The sequence below is a fragment of the Protopterus annectens genome, chromosome 5.part0 (genome assembly GCF_019279795.1).
Source record: "Protopterus annectens isolate FY-2018-M chromosome 5.part0, PAN1.0, whole genome shotgun sequence".
NCBI lineage: Eukaryota > Metazoa > Chordata > Ceratodontiformes > Protopteridae > Protopterus > Protopterus annectens.
In genome coordinates this window covers 1005875358-1005889561 of record NC_056735.1, presented here as the reverse complement: position 1 = coordinate 1005889561, position 14204 = coordinate 1005875358, and positions in this window count along the sequence as shown.

Below are 14204 nucleotides of genomic sequence, written 5' to 3'. Positions count from 1 at the left end.
AAGAAGCACAAACGCATGTACATTCTAAGTAACGGAGAGGATGGCATGAGAGCTGAATTCTCTAATCGGTGCACGAAGTTTGAAGCAGTAAGTCAATGTGGAAGGTATGCAATTCTTTCCAAAACTAAAAAAATAATTTCAATCTATTACTTCACTGTCCTCTTTCTCTCCAGTGCCCTCTTTTGTTAAACCCCTTTGCTCCTTTAGATGCATGCTCATCTTATAGAAGTGTCAGATTGCTATTAGCCCACCAGAGTGATCTAAGTAACCGGTATAAACAATTCCTTGCAAACACCAGTGCTGTAAGCAGCTCTTTTGTGGTTTTACTCATCAATAAGCTCATGCATTAAGACTTATATGAATTCAATAGCCTGACATTGCTCCAGTTGATATAGCTGGGACTCTTGGTGATGCTTCTGGCACACTCACACATTTTCAAATTTCAGCTGAAGAAGTTTGAGTTCCATCTACGGATCACAGGGGCAGTACCCAGTCTGACATAGTCTGAGCATGTTGTTTTTTTGGGGTGCTGAATGTTGGCCTGTAGCCATCAAAAGCATGAAATGTTTACCTTGTTTGTTATTTAAATTAGATAGTGCAAATAAACTGTTTTAAGTTTTTTTTTAACTGATTATGAACTGGGTTTATTGAACCATATTTATCTATCTCTCGGATTTGATCTTTTTTTTATTATTTTATATGCTTGTATGCATGTATGTGTTTGTATCTATGTATATATTCTCGTATGTTTCTTAATATGTTTCTTCATATATCTTATAAGTTTTGTGGAGCTTTTCTCCCCGGGCCTCTACTGAAAATGGATATGTATCCAGTTAGACTAACCCGGTCAACAAATGTAAAATAAACTAAATAAATAAAAATAAATCTAGTAGACATGAATCAATATTTTATATGAGCAATAACTACAAAATAGTTTGAATAAAACAAAAAATAAGTCCCACTTAGTACTTTTTGTTCTAAGAGAAGTTCGTAAGCTTGGTAAAACAATAAAAAATCCTAAAAACTATTTTGATAAAACCATTTTTAATGTTTTGAAATCAGTTCAACAGACTCATTGAAATATTAAATGGTATTTGTCTTTAAATAAAGCTGTCTTTTTTTAGAAAGAAGAAGCTTGCTGTGCTTTTATGTGTTTTCTAGTTTTAACAAGGTGTGCTTCGCATTATTTACTTTAGCTGTTACTAGTCATTTATATGAACAATAAAAGATGTAGGCATGTGTAGGGCTGACAGTGGGTTATTTCAATGAAAAATATAGTATCATGGAATATATGTATCCTTGTTTTCCATATTAAATATGTGAGATTCTGAAGATAATAAGACGATCCAAAGTTGAGGCTTTCCTGAAGACTTAGTTCCTATAGGAGATAGATGCTAATATAATAAGCAGCATGGGACAAAGCTGTGCAAATGGCAATAACAGAAGTTCATCCACTGGGAAGGTGGGCTGGAGAATTACACACTATAACTTAATGAATTATAAGCTACAACATCAGTCTAGTAGGAAGCAAATTTATCTGACTAAAATGAGATTTAAAATTCTAAAAACTTGTATAGTATGACTTTGCACAACCTAGGTCCATTTAAAATCTTCTTTTAAATCTTGCACACTCTGTCTAAACCATTGTCTCCATTAATTGCAGGGCGTGATTTTAAATACCTATGTCTCTTGCAGTGGACATGTCAGGAAAATACATGATCTGCATACCAGGGTAGCAGTAGAATTCATATCACAGATTAGTGCAGCTAGACTGCTACAATATTCAACAGTAAAATAGTTCACTTATTTTTGTCACTGTTCACAGTGAGCTTTTTATTTCTGCCCAGCTGATAACACATAAAATGAATAGCAACATAATAAAGCAGTCTTTCTCTGATCTAACCTACGGATACCAAAACTGATAGTGATTCCTGTAAGTCATGTATCTCTGCTGTAGTAACAACATCTATTATAGTTAGCTGACCTAAGTTATAAACCTAAAGCACCAGTCAGTACTAAATTCTACATGGAGAGCTACAGTGTCTTATCACAAGCTAAGGATAAGTTAAGGGAAGGTTCTAAAGCTTTCATAGGAATGGAAATGTTTAGCTGTACAGTCTATAAAGCTAATCTGTATAAATGGAGGGTATCAAAGTTTGAGCAGAGACTGTACTTTGGACAGACAGCAACCATCAGAAAACTGGGACAATCAAAACCAAATTCTGCCAAATTCATAGGCATATGACAGATAACCACAGTTCCTCTAGGTAAAACAGGTCTTTGTAAACAGAACTCAGGATGGTAAATTATATGCTTATTGACTAAAGGAACTAAAATGTAATAGACTAAACATTACAGTTAATGTAGAGAAAAAAAAAATAAAGACATATTAATCTGTGAATATTTCTTCACTTTTATTTATTTTCAAGCATCTGTTCCCTTTCTGAAAGAGTATGAGCTACAGTACTTCCTTCAGTATAAGTCTGCAATTGTTCTTTTCAATAAGTACCGGGTGACTTTGGTTGCCTCTTTGGATAAGGGGGAATTACTCATGTCCTTCATGTCTTTACTCATAAGGCACCTGGGGATGGAAAGCAGCTCTATAGCCATTTTCACAGAATGTGCCAACCCTCTCCCTTTACATAACACTCAGCAGCACATTAGCCATAATAAATCCTACAACTTCCCTGTTACCATCATTCAATGAAGGCATTACTTCTTTGCTCGGAAAACCAGACCTAACACCGGACCAATTTTAAAATATTCATATTACTTCTAGCTTTATTCAAAAGGCTAAAAATGGTATGGCTTTGCCATATCTCATTTCAGAATCTCTGTTTGCCTTCATGAAAGGTTACTGGCTACTAGAACATTAGTATTAATTCCTTTTTAATGACCTTTTTAAAATGTTTTGAAATCCTGTTAAAAAGACTAATTTATTACAGTAAATAAAACTGACTTCTTATTTCAAATCTCATTCTCCATCCTGAAAAAAAAAACCTTATCCATGTTACTAATATAAATAATTCAAGAATTTAAATCAATTTCAAACATTTTCAAACTGTACATATTGCCTAAATAAAAATGACCAAGTATCAAGAAAAGAATTATTATCCTTTACAATCTGTTAATTATTAATTCCATGCTGACAATATTATTGTTGTAGACTCTGTGCTGTCATAGCTAGTCTTTTCTCGTTTTTCCTTGGCACACTTTGCAAGCTACATAGTAAGCAAGTTTTATAACAATGAAAAATTCTGACCATAGAGAACTGATTTTTTTTTTTGTAAGTGTGGAAAGATGAATAGACAAGACCACCTCATATACTTTCAGCTAACTGCAGACTTGCACACTTGACAGTATCTCTTGTGTTCTCTTAACCAGACCATGTTTTGAGGTTTTAAATGCACTCTTAAGGTGTGAGTGTGTGCATGTGTGTGTGTCTTCAGTGGAAGGTTGGGTGCCGGGCTGGCAACTTGACTCCGTAAAACTCCACTGCCAATCACGAGCGGACAGGTGATCCGCTGTGGTGACCCCTAACCAGGAAAAAGCTGAAAGAAGAAGAAGAAGAAAATTCTTTGCTGTATGTCTCTCTTCCTATATGAAGAAAGGTACCTAAGTATCTATCCTAGATTAACTCTACAGCCTACTAGTTTATTGGATCTGAAGTTTCTTAATTCTATTTCCTTATTATTTTATAAATACTTGTGGTTCCATTCTAAAATATTTGCTCTCAGTGAAAGGGACTTACTCCCGTGTATTACTTCAGAGTAAGTCACTTAAACTGAGATCAGATTTTTTTGGAATATGCCCCTTAGTGTAAGCCTATTTATAGAAAGGCGTTATACCGAAATAAGTCATTCTTTTGGAATAACAGCAAACTTGCGCCATAGTCATACTTTAACTCTGTTAGTGAAATATTTTTGGAATATAAGTCCCCTACTTTGTCACCATAATTTTTGAATGTATTAGAAAGAAATCAGATCCTTTTTCTGGTTCTCTTAGTTCAGATTGACCCCTACTTGAAATATCTTTTATAAATTTGTTAGCATTCAGAAATTTAAAATCTTGTGAAGTAATAGTATTTTATTTCTATTTTATTTAATTGTAACATTTTGTAGTTAGTGTGAACCATGAGGCCACTGGTACCATTTGTCATAAAACTTCTTATATGTGCATTTTTCTTGCAATGTTTTGGTAAGTTTGAATACTTAAATTTTGAGATATTATAGCTGCCATGGTTTCTATCCACATAGAAAGTCAGACTTAGTTTAGCAAGCACTTGAGTAAATATTTGGCTAGATTCCAAAAGAGTTGCTCTCGGTGTAAATTACTTACTCTGATTTGGATAGACTTGCTCTAGAGTGAAATTGACTTGCTTTGGTGTAAGGTCTATCTATAAACAGGTTTAGACTGATAGATTGCAAAAGACCTGATGTCAGTATCAATTACTTATTCCAGTGTAATGCACTAAAGTAGTTTACTTGCACTGAGAGCAAGCCTTTTGGAATGATTTGGGCCTAATATAGTAGTTTATGTTTTAGTTAGCAAACCATCTGTAATAGTTTACCCATAGTTGAATAAAAGTAAAGAAATCTGTCTCTTTTATGTTATATTCAAATTTGTTAGCCAAAGTCAAAATGCCCAGTGAAATTCATGGTACATTCCTTTCCAGATAAGTCAATCAAAACTGATTTATTTTATTATACCATCTTCAGGGTGCAGAGATTGTAATATATATTGAAGAAAAAAAGTCCAAAGTAGATATAACTTATCCTAAATATATTAAACCTAAGAGCAGATGATATTACATTACTTCAGCTATTGACAAATTACTCCATATGTTGAGCTGATGCACCGATTTGAGCTAGTGTTATGAGTTTATCCATTAGAGAATAATTCCCCAACAAAACCTTAAAGATTTCTCATCATCAGCTTATTTTATCTTGTTTTATTATTAAAAATATTTGGGCTGATTCATAAAGGTTACCACAATGCATATACTATACATATTGACATCATCATCATCATCTTCATATCCATGCCAACTTCTTTATTTTATTTTATTGTTTGTTTTCCAATTTCCGCATCATAAATACCAACATTTTGTATGTAGTTAACAATGCATATACTATACATATGCTTAGTGTAGAATTTCATAGTGAAAACACAACACAATTATTGTGGTGTGGAATTTCCTGAATTCAGAAATTGCCTAAAAAGTGTGCTTATAATGTACACTTTATAGTAACCTTTATGAATCTGGCCTATTATTTTTGCTTTCATTTACTGTAGTTATAAAAAGTAATAATTGTTGTTTTTGATAACATTCTAAATAATCTTTCCAAAAAAGAATCAACCCTAGAAATTTTCATCATCATCTTCATATCCATGCCAACTTCTTTATTTTATTTTATTGTTTGTTTTCCAATTTCCGCATCATAAATACCAACATTTTGTATGTAGTTAACAGCTGGAGGTATTGAAAATTGGAAAGGAATATGAGATAATGGGAATTAGATGTCTGTCATTTGAATTAGCATTTTGAATCTAAATTATTGATATAGATATAACATTTAGTTGTATAGATATCTTGTATTAGTTGAATTGTTTACTGTTGCCACAATGGAGTTGGATGTTGTTATAACCCTACATGAATTAGTGAATGTAATTTACTGATGGTTAATTTGTGAATGGATTAATTGCATCCACTTGTAAGTATATAAAGTGGTTAATTGTTGTCTTTTCTTTTGTCTAAGTTGGAGCATTGTCTCTGATGAAAGTGCTCACAATAAATAGTGTGGTTTGGAGTACTTACAGCCTGCTTGCTTTTTTATTATTTTATCACTGCCTTTGATGTTTTACAAGATGGCTCCAGTCTGGCTGGATGGGGGCTTCCTGACTATTGTTTTAAGGCTAAAGTTAATGACCAGAATTTACATGTGGAATGTCCTTTATTGCTCTAAGTGTAAAATAATGTAAATGTCGTTAATGGGTAGCCTGGGAACTCCGTGAAGGGTGAAAAAGATGATGTAATATTTATCAGAACTGGAATTTTGATTTAAACAATGAAAACCAGAGACTGTTGAGCATTTTGATCTTGGACATCTAACTCATCACTGCCTGTTGTCGTAGGTAACTTATCTTAGAAGTGTGTTTAATTGTAGAAATAGCTAGGACTATAAAGATTAGACTAAGTGTTTTTCTGTTATGTTAGAACTGTACTATTGAATTATTTTAAGTTTCTGTGGGATCTCTGAACTCTTGAATAGCACTGTGGTGTAGTAGTATTGTCATGTGTTTTTAGTATTTATTATTAAATATTTTTAAACCCTTTTCTACTGTGGCTGGTTTACGTAGAGATAATTTATGCCCTAGAGTACATTGCATGCTTATAAGTGATCCTGTAATAAGCCCTTCCAATAAGCCTTGCTTGCTTAGTCAAATTACTATTGGATAATAATATTGCACAGTAATAATTGGACACCCTTTTAAGGGCCTTTGGGTAGCTGATAAATATTAGCTGGTGGTGGCAGTAATTACTACCGTATAGTCTGGGTATAGGGGCATAGCTGGGGAATCTGTGTCAGCCTTTCCCAGGAGTGTCTGTGAAGTTGTATAAATACTTCAAAGTGTGTGTGTGTGTGTGTGTGTGTGTGTGTGTGTGTGTGTGTGTCAGCTACTTGGGTAGGGACATGAAGCACTGGTTGGACAGAGAGGGTACTGGACATTAGCTTGCCAGCTAGGCTGAGATCTGGACCCTATAGCTATGTCAGTGGGGAGTCTTACTGGGGACCTGGAGAGTAAGGGAGCAACCAGCCCCAGACTGACTGTGATCTCTGTGTGCTCTTAAGGGAAATTGTACTTTACTGTGTGCATCTGTTATCCTTTCCTCCTATAGGAGATGCCATCTCTGGTGTTATGGTGAGGATTGAGGCTCCTTGATTGCTTGGCCAGGGCACAGGCATCACATGTGGTGGCAGTGGTGGGATATCCACATTGCATATTAAGTCATTGTCAAATACTAATTGGCTTGTAGTGGTGTGGGTAGAGTGAATCATGTAGCTTATGTACAGTGATCTCTGGAGGTGTTTTGTACTCTAAATCAGCCATGCATTGAATACTCAGTTAAGATCACAATTGTTTTATTTATTTTGTTAGCTTATTTAGTTAGGGTGAGCAGGCAGCATGTCAGCAGAGGAGTATGGAAAACTGACAAGGAGCCAGCTGGTGGAGATGTGCCAGGCTAGGGGACTGGTGCATGGAAACCTGATTAAAGCAGACCTGATTGCAGCCTTGGTTACAACTGCATCAGAAAACAGCATCCAGGAGGACAATCAGACTGGCAGTAGAGATACAATATCCTCAGAGAATGGACAGCTCAACCTTTCTGCAAAGCACAGTCAGACTGGCAGTAAAGATACAATATCCTCTGAGAATGGACAGCTCAACCTTTCTGCAGTGAACTTAAAAATACAGCTGAAGCTAAAACGACTTGAGTTGGAGGCCAGATGTTTGGAGATAGAAGCCAAAGAAAAGGATCATCAAAGGAGGCATGAGAGGGAAATGCTGACTCTTCGTGAGTCATGGAGGCAATGGGGAAGGGAGTAACTGGACCCCAGAAGCACAACAAGTCTGTAAATTTATTCTGCAATTTAAAGAGGGGGATAATTTTGATAGTTTCATTCATATGTTTGAGAGGGTATGCAAAGAGTATAATGTTGACCAAAGGCTCTGGGTATGGTTCCTGACCCCCTTACTCCATGGCAAAGCTGTAAATGCATTGGCTAAAATGTCTGACTTTGTCTGTTTTTGATTATACTACTGTAAAAAATGTTGTTTAGACATTTTTTAAGCGGACACCTGAAATGTATAGGAAAAAGTTTTGTGAGCATAGACGCAAGGCAGATGAAAGTGTGTGTGAATATGTTGCTGAACTGAGCACTTATTTTCATAGCTGGGTGAGTCAATGTCCGGTAACCAATTTTGAAGGGCTGGCAGACCTTTTGGTGAGGGAACAAGCCCTTAGCACTTTGCCTGAGAACATTAGAATCTGGTTAGCTGATAGAGAATGTGCTACTTCAGTTGAGTTGGGGAAGAAGGGAGACCTATACCAGGCAAGCAAGGCAGCCCTGCACAGGAAGGGGATCCCCAGTACTGCTCATGGGTCTAAAAGAACCCATGGTGGGCTGCACAGACTTCCCCAACAGAATCTGCCAGTAGCAGGGGAAGCCACTAGTCCAGGTACACATCCAGGAGCTAGGATTAAATGTTTTGAATGCAACCAGTGGGGCCATGTGGCATACAGGTGTCCACAGAGGTAAGGTGGGTAACCAAAGATGAGGGAGCCAGTAAGTGGGAAAAGACAAAATGCCAATAGTAGGTTGTCTTGAGACAACAGGGGTACTAAACTACCATTTTGCAGATGTCCTGAGAGGGTAGGATTTGGATGAGGCAGTGCCATGTGCTTATGCAGTTACACATGGTCAGGCTAGGAGACAAGCATGTGGGTCTTGTAGCATGGGGGAGACACAGACAGACTGCATACTTGCAGCCAGGACTGGTGAGGTGGTTACTTCAGGGAGTGAGCTATGCTGTAGTAGTGAGACTAAAGGTAAGCCACAGCTGCTTGTGGGTACTGATGTTCCCTTGGATAGAGTAACTGCAAAGGTAGCGGTGAGTAGTAGTACCCAGGCTGACAGTGAGACACCACTGTCAGAGGATGCCAGGCTTCCTGTGGAAGGGAAGCTGGGATGGGTTACAAGGAGAGGGTCAAGACAGACTCAGCTCTCAGACCCTACTTTCAAGGCCTGAGGCAGGTAGGTAGGGAGGCACCTGATTCTCAAGGAAAGGGGGAATCTGTATACTGGGACAAAGGGTTACTATACAGAGAGTGGACCACTGAGGGAGGGCTAGAAGGTGAGAGAGTACAGCAGTTGGTAGTGCCTAGAGCCTACCATATGGTGCTTTTAGCCATAGCCCATGATATTCCCTTTGCAGGTCATATGGGCATAAAACGTACAAAGAGGCATATTATGCAGAAATTCTATTGTCCTGGAATTTCCAGCGATGTAACAGGGTACTGCAGGACCAGTGAGCAGTGCCAAAAGGTAGGCAAGGCAGAAGCCAAGGTGCAATCTCATTTGATGCCTTTGCCTATGATTGAGGAGCCATTTCAGAGGGTAGCTTTGGATATTGTGGGTCCCCTGAGTACCCCAAGTTCCACAGGGAAAAAGTATATCCTAGTGGTAGTGGATTATATTACATGATACCCTGAGCAGTGACTTTGTCCTCCATTGAGGCAGAGAAAGTGGCAAATGCTTTGTTAGAGATTTTCAGCAGGGTAGGTTTCCCAAAAGAAATACTGTCTGACCGATTTCATGTCAGACCTGCTGGCTTGTCTGTGGAAGTCCTGTGGGGTGAAGCACAGGAAGACCACCCCCTACCATCCCCAGACTAATGGTCTTGTTGAGAGGTTAAACTCTATAATCAAGTCTATGCTACAGGCATTTGCAGATCAGTTTAAGAGGGAGTGGGACAAATATTTCCCCCATCTGTTGTTTGCTTACAGAGAGGTTCCCCAGGAATCCACGGTGTTTTCACCCTTTGAGTTGCTGTATGGGCATAGGGTGAGGGGACCTCTAGATTTAATTCGAGATGAGTGGGAAGGTGAGTGTGAGTCTCACAAGGAGTCTGTTGTGGCATACATCCTAAACCTCAGGACAAGGCTCAGGGAACTCATGGGATTGGCCCACGAGAACCTGGCAGAAGCCCTACAATGGAAAAAGGTGTGGTATGACAGGAATGCTTGAGCTAGAGAGTATGCTGTGGAGCAGCAGGCAATGGTTCTCATTCCTGTCAGACACAACAAGCTGCAAGCAGCTTGGGAGGGTCCCTACAAGGTGGCAAGAAGGGTAAGTGAAGTTAGCTACATGGTGGAAGTGCTAGGCAGATGGCAGAGACACAATTTGTACGATGTTAACATGATGAAACTGTACCATGATAGGGAGGCCCTTGTGATGAGCATTTGCAGTGGATTGCAGAAGGAGTCTGAGGGAGATCAGGGGTCTGATCTCCTCAGTGAGGCTCGGGCTGACACCTCAGTGGAAGGGGTAGCAATGTCCCAGCAGCTATCACTTACCCAGGTTCAAGAAATCTGAGCAGTGTTGCAGGAATTTTGGGACATGTTCACTGGGAAACCAGAGTGCACCCACCTGGTGCAGCACCAGGTGGATACAGGACCCCTAAGGCCTATTAGGCAGGCCCCTTATAGGGTGCCTGAGAGAGTCAGACAGACTCTGAGGGAGGAGGTACAGGAGATGTTGGAGCTAGGGTTGATTCAAGAGTCCAACAGTCCCTGGACCTCCCCAATGGTGCTGGTGCCAAAGAAAGATGGCAGCACCAGGTTCTGTATTGATTATAGGGAATTAAATAGTCACACAGAGTCAGATGCTTACCCCATGCTTAGGACAGATGAGACCCTAGAGCAGCTGGGTGGGGCTAAGTATCTTTCAACCATTGATCTTACCAAAGGTTATTGGCAGGTGGCCTTGACTCCCAGTGCTAGAGAGAAGTCAGCCTATGTGACTCCTTTTGGCTTGTACGAGTTCACAAAGATGCCCTTTGGGATGAAGAATGCCCCAACAACTTTCCAGAAGCTGGTAGATCATATCCTAGCAGGAGCCGAAGGGCTTGCCCTTGCTTACCTAGATGATATTGCCATCCATAGCCATTCCTGGCCAGAGCACCTTCAGCATGTCAGGGAGGTGTTAGGCAGACTTCAGAGGGCAGGGTTGACCATTAAGTCAAGCAAATGTCAGGTGGGTATGACAGAGGTCTCCTACCTAGGACATAGAATGAGGAGTGGTAAGATAAGGCCAGAACCTGTCAAAGTGGAAGCCATTCAGGCATGGCCTGCACCTGTTACCAAAAAGCAGGTGAGGGCTTTCTTAGGGACAGCAGGGTACTACAGAAAGCTCGTCCCTAGTTATAGTACCATAGCTGCTCTGCTCACAGACCTGACAAGGAAGAACAGGCGAGGTAAGGTAGTGGGGGCCCCAGCATGTGAGCAGGCATTCCAGAAGCTTAAAGAAGCTTAGGGAGGATCCCCTGTGTTAGCCAGTCCAAGTTATTGCAAAGCATTTGTTGTGCAAGTGGTTGCTTCGAACCATGGGATGGGGGCTGTACCTAGCCAGATTTCTTAAGAGGGAGAAGAGCATCCAGCGGTTTATCTCAGTCATAGGCTCCAACCCAGGGAGGAATGCTATGCAGCTGTAGAAAAGGAATGTCTAGCCATAGTGTGGGCACTGCAGAAACTTCAGCCTTATCTGTATGGAAAGCAATTCACTGTTATGACAGATCACAACTCTCTAACATGGTTAAACAGAGCCAGTCAGCAAAATGCCAAGTTGCTAAGATAGAGCCTGGGGTTGCAAGCATATGATATGACAGTGCAGCACCGGAGTGGGAGTAGCAATGAACTGCAAGATTGCACTCCACAGAAAAAAAATGGCAAACATACCATCACGTTTCATAACTGCCTGTTGTTCCCTTTTACTTGATATACTACAACATAACTCATGATAGTGTAATGTAGTGTAATGTTGGAGATGATATATTTAAGTAGCAGGGGCCCCCCTCATGGGGGGTTCAGGGGGGCTTACCCCTTTCTTATATTTGTGGAATGTCATATGGTTTGTGTTGTCTATAGTCAGTATATGTATCCTGTGTGTTTTTGGTATTTTGGGATTCAGAATTTTGAGTTTTTAGGATTTTGAATTTTCAGGATTTTGGGCTTCCGGATTATGAAGTTCAGGGTTGTGATATTTCAGGATTCTGAAGTGAAACTATATATATATATATATATATATATATATATATATATATATATATATATATATATATACCAGAAAATATACTTAAATAGCATAAAAGACATTGTAATAACCAGAAACTATATTTAATATTTATAATAACTAATATTTAATTTAGGCGGTTTTTACAATAAAAAAAGTCTTGTAATTATTCCATGAAATTACAAGAGCTCTGTACATCATACTTGTACTTAGAATGATTGTATTTCATTTATATTGCAGACACAGTGTCCCATTTTCCTTTTAGCTTTGCTTTATATCCATATCTCTCCACAAAGAAAATGATTCATATCGCCTATTATTTTTAAATATGATATTCATCCATAGAATAAAGAAAATTCCTTCTATTATACAGACTGCTATCTCATTCAGTCTAGTACTCATCATACACAACTGTCAGATTTATGAAAGTAGGGTGTCTTATCAGAAAAATGCTCCTCATTTATGGTTCAGTGTACTGACATGACCACAGACCAAACATAGTACACACAACTACTGTACACAGCAGTGAACTATTTTTATGAATATGGTGATCAGACTGATGACAATATGTACAAATGGTCTTTCAGCTTTTTCCTGGTAAGGGGTCGCCACAGCGGAACTCCGGTCAGCTAATGATTGGCAGTAGATTTTTACGAAACGCTGAGGTGCCAGCTAGATGCCCAACCTTCAACAAAGGAACACCCATTTGCACACGCATGTTTTTTGAACACTACCCAACCATGGGTAGGACATGCAGACTCCACACAGAAGGCACTCCCAAGCTGAGAATCGAATGGGAGAACCTCTTGCTGTGAGGTAACAATGCTACCACCATACCACCACAGAAACTGGCTGCTTACAAAGGCTGACACAGAAATAAGTGAAGTATTCTATCAGATGAGTTACTGAAGTGACTGCAGTTGGAAAAGGAAGACACATTTACAGATAGAAATAGCTTTTTTCTGTATATTAAGAGCTTCTAATTTGGAACAAATTTCCATGTGATTGTTTCTACTTGGATTGCTGCTTCATGTGCTTTTGCCTTCTTCATCTCATTAGACAGTACATTGTAAATGCATTTGCATGCAAGGACAGAGCCAGTTGTTAAAAAATTAAACAGCCGAACCACTGCACCTTTTTATGCAGAAAAAAATATGTGAGGAGAAATAAAAGAAACAGTTCTCATGTAGATAGGAAAGACATTGCAGACTACAAAGTTTAAATATACGTACATATAATACTTTTCAGAACTGATTGAACCATTTATTATTTATTCTACTGCCTATAGCTCCAGACTGTATACAAGTATATTCCAGAAAATTCCAATTTTGGGTGCTGCAGTTGTGTATGTCATTCGTGAGATCAAACTGGATTTGTTCCTAGAACACTTACAGTGAAAAGTTAGCACCCTGTTTGAGAAAGGAAAACTGTTATTGAAAAACAGCAGTTGCACATATGTGAGCCTCACCGTTCTAGGTAAAAATCAGCTTGCAGTCTCATTTATTATATTTCATCCCCATACAATCCCTTTCTGCACCCAACATTTTGCTGTATGGTTTTGTTAGGGAAGAAAATTTAGTCTGATCCATTTCTAGAAATGAATGTGCTTATTAACACATTTCATATGTTCAAGCTTCTAATATTTTCCTATTACTGGAAGTTGTCCAAAATACATCAGTGTATCTTGTACAGAAATTTTGAGACACCTAACTCCCAGCTTCATCTATCACAATATAATGAATATTGTTAATGCTATCAGTATGTCATTGTATTGTGACTGTATTTAATTACTGTGTTGCATTATAACATGACATGCACATTAGATGAAGTGGTTGGATATCATGGAAACTGTGATGTAAAAATAAATAATATTTAAAATAAAGTTTAATCATTTATAGTAATTTAACACAAAAATTACAAAGCAATTTGCTTTCAGTATGGCACTAATATCAAACATCCATCAGCTGTCTGTGTATTTACTTATTATTTAACACATTATTTGTTCAGTTATTTACTTAACTTTATAAGAAGACTAACCCTAAAATAAGCATTTTACTGATTATAAACTGAAGTACAAAGTTAAAAAGCATATCATTAAGGCCTAAAACTTGTATGGTACTCTGTAGTGTACATAAATTCAAACAGCAATTTATAATAGCAAGAAATAATGAAGACCTTATTAATATGAGTAGTGATAAAAATTAAGACTGCAACACATTAATATATTATACTATAAACAGAAAAACTGAGATGTTGTGTCAGGATGTGTTGCTATCAGATTTATACAGACACCAAGTATAGTAAAAGAACTTAGGAGTAAATGCAATGCGTAGTGTACGTTGTAACTTC